Here is a 9193-nt window from a genome sequence, read left to right on the forward strand (position 1 = left end):
GTTTACGGTGACTACAGTTTACAGTTACTACAGTTTACAATGACTACAGTTTACGGTGACTACATTTTACAGTGACTACAGTTTACAGTTACTACAGTTTACAGTTACTACAGTTTACAGTTACTACAGTTTACGGTGACTACAGTTTACAGCTACTACAGTTTACAGTTACCACAGTTTACGGTGACTACAGTTTACAGTTACTACAGTTTACAGTTGCTACAGTTTACAGTTACTACAGTTTACAATGACTACAGTTTACGGGGACTACAGTTTACAGTGACTACAGTTTACAGTGACTACAGTTTACGGTGACTACAGTTTACAGTTGCTACAGTTTACAGTTACTACAGTTTACGGTGACTACAGTTTACGGTGACTACAGTTTACAGTGACTACAGTTTACAGTTGCTACAGTTTACAGTTACTACAGTTTACAATGACTACAGTTTACAGTGGCTACAGTTTACAGTGACTACAGTTTACGGTGACTACAGTTTACAGTGACTACAGTTTACAGTTACTACAGTTTACAGTTACTACAGTTTACAGTGAGCTACAGTTTACAGTTACTACAGTTTACGGTGACTACAGTTTACGGTGACTACAGTTTACAGTTACTACAGTTTACAGTTACTACAGTTTACAGTGACTACAGTTTACGGTGACTACAGTTTACGGTGACTACAGTTTACAGTTACTACAGTTTACAGTGAGCTACAGTTTACAGTTACTACAGTTTACAGTGAGCTACAGTTTACAGTTACTACAGTTTACAGTTACTACAGTTTACGGTGACTACAGTTTACGGTGACTACAGTTTACGGTTACTACAGTTTACAGTTACTACAGTTTATAGTTACTACAGTTTACGGTGACTACAGTTTACAGTTACTAAAGTTTACTGTTACTACAGTTTACGGTGACTACAGTTTACAGTTACTACAGTTTACAGTTGCTACAGTTTACAGTTACTACAGTTTACAATGACTACAGTTTACGGTGACTACAGTTTACAGTTACTACAGTTTACAATGACTACAGTTTACGGTGACTACAGTTTACAGTGACTACAGTTTACAGTGACTACAGTTTACGGTGACTACAGTTTACAGTGACTACAGTTTACAGTTACTACAGTTTACGGTGACTACAGTTTACGGTGACTACAGTTTACAGTGACTACAGTTTACAGTTGCTACAGTTTACAGTTACTACAGTTTACAATGACTACAGTTTACAGTGACTACAGTTTACAGTGACTACAGTTTACGGTGACTACAGTTTACAGTGACTACAGTTTACAGTTACTACAGTTTATAGTTACTACAGTTTACGGTGACTACAGTTTACAGTTACTAAAGTTTACTGTTACTACAGTTTACGGTGACTACAGTTTACAGTTACTACAGTTTACAGTTACTACAGTTTACAATGACTACAGTTTACGGTGACTACAGTTTACAGTTACTACAGTTTACAGTGAGCTACAGTTTACAGTTACTACAGTTTACAGTGACTACAGTTTACGGTGACTACAGTTTACAGTGAGCTACAGTTTACAGTTACTACAGTTTACAGTTACTACAGTTTACAGTGACTACAGTTTACGGTGACTACAGTTTACGGTGACTACAGTTTACAGTGACTACAGTTTACAGTTACTACAGTTTACAGTGAGCTACAGTTTACAGTTACTACAGTTTACAGTGACTACAGTTTACGGTGACTGCAGTTTACGGTTACTACAGTTTACGGTGACTACAGTTTACAGTTACTACAGTTTACAGTTGCTACAGTTTACAGTTACTACAGTTTACAATGACTACAGTTTACGGTGACTACAGTTTACGGTGGCTACAGTTTACAGTGACTACAGTTTACGGTGACTACAGTTTACAGTGACTACAGTTTACAGTTGCTACAGTTTACAGTTACTACAGTTTACGGTGACTACAGTTTACAGTGACTACAGTTTACAGTTGCTACAGTTTACAGTTACTACAGTTTACAATGACTACAGTTTACAGTGGCTACAGTTTACAGTGACTACAGTTTACGGTGACTACAGTTTACAGTGACTACAGTTTACAGTTACTACAGTTTACAGTTACTACAGTTTACAGTGAGCTACAGTTTACAGTTACTACAGTTTACGGTGACTACAGTTTACGGTGACTACAGTTTACAGTGAGCTACAGTTTACAGTTACTACAGTTTACAGTTACTACAGTTTACAGTGACTACAGTTTACGGTGACTACAGTTTACGGTGACTACAGTTTACAGTTACTACAGTTTACAGTGAGCTACAGTTTACAGTTACTACAGTTTACAGTGACTACAGTTTACGGTGACTACAGTTTACGGTTACTACAGTTTACAGTTACTACAGTTTATAGTTACTACAGTTTACGGTGACTACAGTTTACAGTTACTAAAGTTTACTGTTACTACAGTTTACGGTGACTACAGTTTACAGTTACTACAGTTTACAGTTGCTACAGTTTACAGTTACTACAGTTTACAATGACTACAGTTTACGGTGACTACAGTTTACAGTTACTACAGTTTACAATGACTACAGTTTACGGTGACTACAGTTTACAGTGACTACAGTTTACAGTGACTACAGTTTACGGTGACTACAGTTTACAGTGACTACAGTTTACAGTTGCTACAGTTTACAGTTACTACAGTTTACGGTGACTACAGTTTACGGTGACTACAGTTTACAGTGACTACAGTTTACAGTTGCTACAGTTTACAGTTACTACAGTTTACAGTGACTACAGTTTACAGTGACTACAGTTTACGGTGACTACAGTTTACAGTGACTACAGTTTACAGTTACTACAGTTTACAGTTACTACAGTTTACAGTGAGCTACAGTTTACAGTTACTACAGTTTACAGTGACTACAGTTTACGGTGACTACAGTTTACAGTGAGCTACAGTTTACAGTTACTACAGTTTACAGTTACTACAGTTTACAGTGACTACAGTTTACGGTGACTACAGTTTACGGTAACTACAGTTTACAGTGACTACAGTTTACAGTGAGCTACAGTTTACAGTTACTACAGTTTACAGTGACTACAGTTTACGGTGACTACAGTTTACAGTTACTACAGTTTACAGTGAGCTACAGTTTACAGTTACTACAGTTTACAGTTACTACAGTTTACAGTGAGCTACAGTTTACAGTTACTACAGTTTACAGTTACTACAGTTTACGGTGACTACAGTTTACGGTGACTACAGTTTACGGTTACTACAGTTTACAGTTACTACAGTTTATAGTTACTACAGTTTACGGTGACTACAGTTTACAGTTACTAAAGTTTACTGTTACTACAGTTTACGGTGACTACAGTTTACAGTTACTACAGTTTACAGTTGCTACAGTTTACAGTTACTACAGTTTACAATGACTACAGTTTACGGTGACTACAGTTTACAGTGACTACAGTTTGCAGTGACTACAGTTTACAGTTGCTACAGTTTACAGTTACTACAGTTTACAATGACTACAGTTTACAGTGACTACAGTTTACAGTGACTACAGTTTACGGTGACTACAGTTTACAGTGACTACAGTTTACAGTTACTACAGTTTACAGTTACTACAGTTTACAGTGAGCTACAGTTTACAGTTACTACAGTTTACAGTGACTACAGTTTACGGTGACTACAGTTTACAGTGAGCTACAGTTTACAGTTACTACAGTTTACAGTTACAACAGTTTACAGTGACTACAGTTTACGGTGACTACAGTTTACGGTGACTACAGTTTACAGTTACTACAGTTTACAGTGAGCTACAGTTTACAGTTACTACAGTTTACAGTGACTACAGTTTACGGTGACTACAGTTTACAGTTACTACAGTTTACAGTGAGCTACAGTTTACAGTTACTACAGTTTACAGTTACTACAGTTTACGGTGACTACAGTTCACGGTGACTACAGTTTACGGTTACTACAGTTTACAGTTACTACAGTTTATAGTTACTACAGTTTACGGTGACTACAGTTTACGGTGACTACAGTTTACAGTTACTACAGTTTACGGTGACTACAGTTTACAGTTACTACAGTTTACGGTTACTACAGTTAACAGTTACTACAGTTTATAGTGACTACAGTTTACAGTTACTACAGTTTACGGTGACTACAGTTTACGGCGAGCTACAGTTTGCAGTTACTACAGTTTACAGTTACTACAGTTTACAGTGACTACAGTTTACAGTTACTACAGTTTACGGTGAGCTACAGTTTACAGTTACTACAGTTTACGGTGACTACAGTTTATAGTTACTACAGTTTACGGTTACTACAGTTTACAGTTACTACAGTTTATAGTGACTACAGTTTACAGTTACTACAGTTTACGGTGACTACAGTTTACAGTGACTACAGTTTACAGTGACTACAGTTTACGGTGACTACAGTTTACAGTGACTACAGTTTACAGTTACTACAGTTTACAGTTACTACAGTTTACAGTGAGCTACAGTTTACAGTTACTACAGTTTACAGTGACTACAGTTTACGGTGACTACAGTTTACAGTTACTACAGTTTACAGTTACTACAGTTTACAGTGACTACAGTTTACGGTGACTACAGTTTACAGTGACTACAGTTTACGGTGACTACATTTTACAGTTACTACAGTTTACAGTGAGCTACAGTTTACAGTTACTACAGTTTACAGTGACTACAGTTTACGGTGACTACAGTTCACGGTGACTACAGTTTACGGTTACTACAGTTTACAGTTACTACAGTTTATAGTTACTACAGTTTACGGTGACTACAGTTTACGGTGACTACAGTTTACAGTTACTACAGTTTACGGTGACTACAGTTTACAGTTACTACAGTTTACGGTTACTACAGTTAACAGTTACTACAGTTTATAGTGACTACAGTTTACAGTTACTACAGTTTACGGTGACTACAGTTTACGGTGAGCTACAGTTTGCAGTTACTACAGTTTACAGTTACTACAGTTTACAGTGACTACAGTTTACAGTGACTACAGTTTACAATGACTACAGTTTACGGTGACTACAGTTTACAGTTACTACAGTTTACAGTTACTACAGTTTACGGTGACTACAGTTTACAGTTGCTACAGTTTACAATGACTACAGTTTACGGTGACTACAGTTTACAGTTACTACAGTTTACAGTTACTACAGTTTACGGTGACTACAGTTTACAGTTACTACAGTTTACAATGACTACAGTTTACAGTTACTACAGTTTACAGTTACTACAGTTTACGGTGACTACAGTGAGCTACAGTTTACAGTTACTACATTTTACAGTGACTACAGTTTACAGTTACTACAGTTTACAGTTACTACAGTTTACGGTGACTACAGTTTACAGTTACTACAGTTTACGGTGACTACAGTTTACAGCTACTACAGTTTACAGTTACCACAGTTTACGGTGACTACAGTTTACAGTTACTACAGTTTACAGTTGCTACAGTTTACAGTTACTACAGTTTACAATGACTACAGTTTACGGTGACTACAGTTTACAGTTGCTACAGTTTACAGTTACTACAGTTTACGGTGACTACAGTTTACGGTGACTACAGTTTACAGTGACTACAGTTTACAGTTGCGACAGTTTACAGTTACTACAGTTTACAATGACTACAGTTTACAGTGGCTACAGTTTACAGTGACTACAGTTTACGGTGACTACAGTTTACAGTGACTACAGTTTACAGTTACTACAGTTTACAGTGAGCTACAGTTTACAGTTACTACAGTTTACGGTGACTACAGTTTACGGTGACTACAGTTTACAGTTACTACAGTTTACAGTGACTACAGTTTACGGTGACTACAGTTTACGGTGACTACAGTTTACGGTTACTACAGTTTACAGTGAGCTACAGTTTACAGTTACTACAGTTTACAGTGAGCTACAGTTTACAGTTACTACAGTTTACAGTTACTACAGTTTACGGTGACTACAGTTTACGGTGACTACAGTTTACGGTTACTACAGTTTACAGTTACTACAGTTTATAGTTACTACAGTTTACGGTGACTACAGTTTACAGTTACTAAAGTTTACTGTTACTACAGTTTACGGTGACTACAGTTTACAGTTACTACAGTTTACAGTTGCTACAGTTTACAGTTACTACAGTTTACAATGACTACAGTTTACGGTGACTACAGTTTACAGTTACTACAGTTTACAGTTACTACAGTTTATAATTACTACAGTTTACGGTGACTACAGTTTACAGTTACTAAAGTTTACTGTTACTACAGTTTACGGTGACTACAGTTTACAGTTACTACAGTTTACAGTTACTACAGTTTACAATGACTACAGTTTACGGTGACTACAGTTTACAGTTACTACAGTTTACAGTGAGCTACAGTTTACAGTTACTACAGTTTACAGTGACTACAGTTTACGGTGACTACAGTTTACAGTGAGCTACAGTTTACAGTTACTACAGTTTACAGTTACTACAGTTTACAGTGACTACAGTTTACTGTGACTACAGTTTACAGTGACTACAGTTTACAGTTACTACAGTTTACAGTGAGCTACAGTTTACAGTTACTACAGTTTACAGTGACTACAGTTTACGGTGACTGCAGTTTACGGTTACTACAGTTTACGGTGACTACAGTTTACAGTTACTACAGTTTACAGTTGCTACAGTTTACAGTTACTACAGTTTACAATGACTACAGTTTACGGTGACTACAGTTTACGGTGGCTACATTTTACAGTGACTACAGTTTACGGTGAGTACAGTTTACAGTGACTACAGTTTACAGTTGCTACAGTTTACAGTTACTACAGTTTACGGTGACTACAGTTTACAGTGACTACAGTTTACAGTTGCTACAGTTTACAGTTACTACAGTTTACAATGACTACAGTTTACAGTGGCTACAGTTTACAGTGACTACAGTTTACGGTGACTACAGTTTACAGTGACTACAGTTTACAGTTACTACAGTTTACAGTTACTACAGTTTACAGTGAGCTACAGTTTACAGTTACTACAGTTTACGGTGACTACAGTTTACGGTGACTACAGTTTACAGTGACTACAGTTTACGGTGACTACAGTTTACAGTTACTACAGTTTACTGTTACTACAGTTTACGGTGACTACAGTTTACAGTTACTACAGTTTACAGTTGCTACAGTTTACAGTTACTACAGTTTACAATGACTACAGTTTACGGTGACTACAGTTTACAGTTACTACAGTTTACAATGACTACAGTTTACGGTGACTACAGTTTACAGTGACTACAGTTTACAGTGACTACAGTTTACGGTGACTACAGTTTACAGTGACTACAGTTTACAGTTGCTACAGTTTACAGTTACTACAGTTTACTGTTACTACAGTTTACGGTGACTACAGTTTACAGTTACTACAGTTTACAGTTGCTACAGTTTACAGTTACTACAGTTTACAATGACTACAGTTTACGGTGACTACAGTTTACAGTTACTACAGTTTACAATGACTACAGTTTACGGTGACTACAGTTTACAGTGACTACAGTTTACAGTGACTACAGTTTACGGTGACTACAGTTTACAGTGACTACAGTTTACAGTTGCTACAGTTTACAGTTACTACAGTTTACGGTGACTACAGTTTACGGTGACTACAGTTTACAGTGACTACAGTTTACAGTTGCTACAGTTTACAGTTACTACAGTTTACAATGACTACAGTTTACAGTGACTACAGTTTACAGTGACTACAGTTTACGGTGACTACAGTTTACGGTGACTACAGTTTACAGTTACTACAGTTTACAGTTACTACAGTTTACAGTGAGCTACAGTTTACAGTTACTACAGTTTACAGTGACTACAGTTTACGGTGACTACAGTTTACGGTGAGCTACAGTTTACAGTTACTACAGTTTACAGTTACTACAGTTTACAGTGACTACAGTTTACGGTGACTACAGTTTACGGTGACTACAGTTTACAGTGACGACAGTTTACGGTGACTACAGTTTACAGTTACTACAGTTTACAGTGAGCTACAGTTTACAGTTACTACAGTTTACAGTGACTAAAGTTTACGGTGACTACAGTTTACAGTTACTACAGTTTACAGTGAGCTACAGTTTACAGTTACTACAGTTTACAGTTACTACAGTTTACAGTGAGCTACAGTTTACAGTTACTACAGTTTACGGTGACTACAGTTTACGGTGACTACAGTTTACGGTTACTACAGTTTACAGTTACTACAGTTTATAGTTACTACAGTTTACGGTGACTACAGTTTAAAGTTACTAAAGTTTACTGTTACTACAGTTTACGGTGACTACAGTTTACAGTTACTACAGTTTACAGTTGCTACAGTTTACAGTTACTACAGTTTACAATGACTACAGTTTACGGTGACTACAGTTTACAGTGACTACAGTTTGCAGTGACTACAGTTTACAGTTGCTACAGTTTACAGTTACTACAGTTTACAATGACTACAGTTTACAGTGACTACAGTTTACAGTGACTACAGTTTACGGTGACTACAGTTTACAGTGACTACAGTTTACAGTTACTACAGTTTACAGTTACTACAGTTTACAGTGAGCTACAGTTTACAGTTACTACAGTTTACAGTGACTACAGTTTACGGTGACTACAGTTTACAGTGAGCTACAGTTTACAGTTACTACAGTTTACAGTTACAACAGTTTACAGTGACTACAGTTTACGGTGACTACAGTTTACAGTGACTACAGTTTACGGTGACTACAGTTTACAGTTACTACAGTTTACAGTGAGCTACAGTTTACAGTTACTACAGTTTACAGTGACTACAGTTTACGGTGACTACAGTTTACAGTTACTACAGTTTACAGTGAGCTACAGTTTACAGTTACTACAGTTTACAGTTACTACAGTTTACGGTGACTACAGTTCACGGTGACTACAGTTTACGGTTACTACAGTTTACAGTTACAACAGTTTATAGTTACTACAGTTTACGGTGACTACAGTTTACGGTGACTACAGTTTACAGTTACTACAGTTTACGGTGACTACAGTTTACAGTTACTACAGTTTACGGTTACTACAGTTAACAGTTACTACAGTTTATAGTGACTACAGTTTACAGTTACTACAGTTTACGGTGACTACAGTTTACGG

The sequence above is a fragment of the Lampris incognitus genome, chromosome 13 (genome assembly GCF_029633865.1).
Source record: "Lampris incognitus isolate fLamInc1 chromosome 13, fLamInc1.hap2, whole genome shotgun sequence".
NCBI classification, from domain to species: Eukaryota; Metazoa; Chordata; class Actinopteri; order Lampriformes; family Lampridae; genus Lampris; species Lampris incognitus.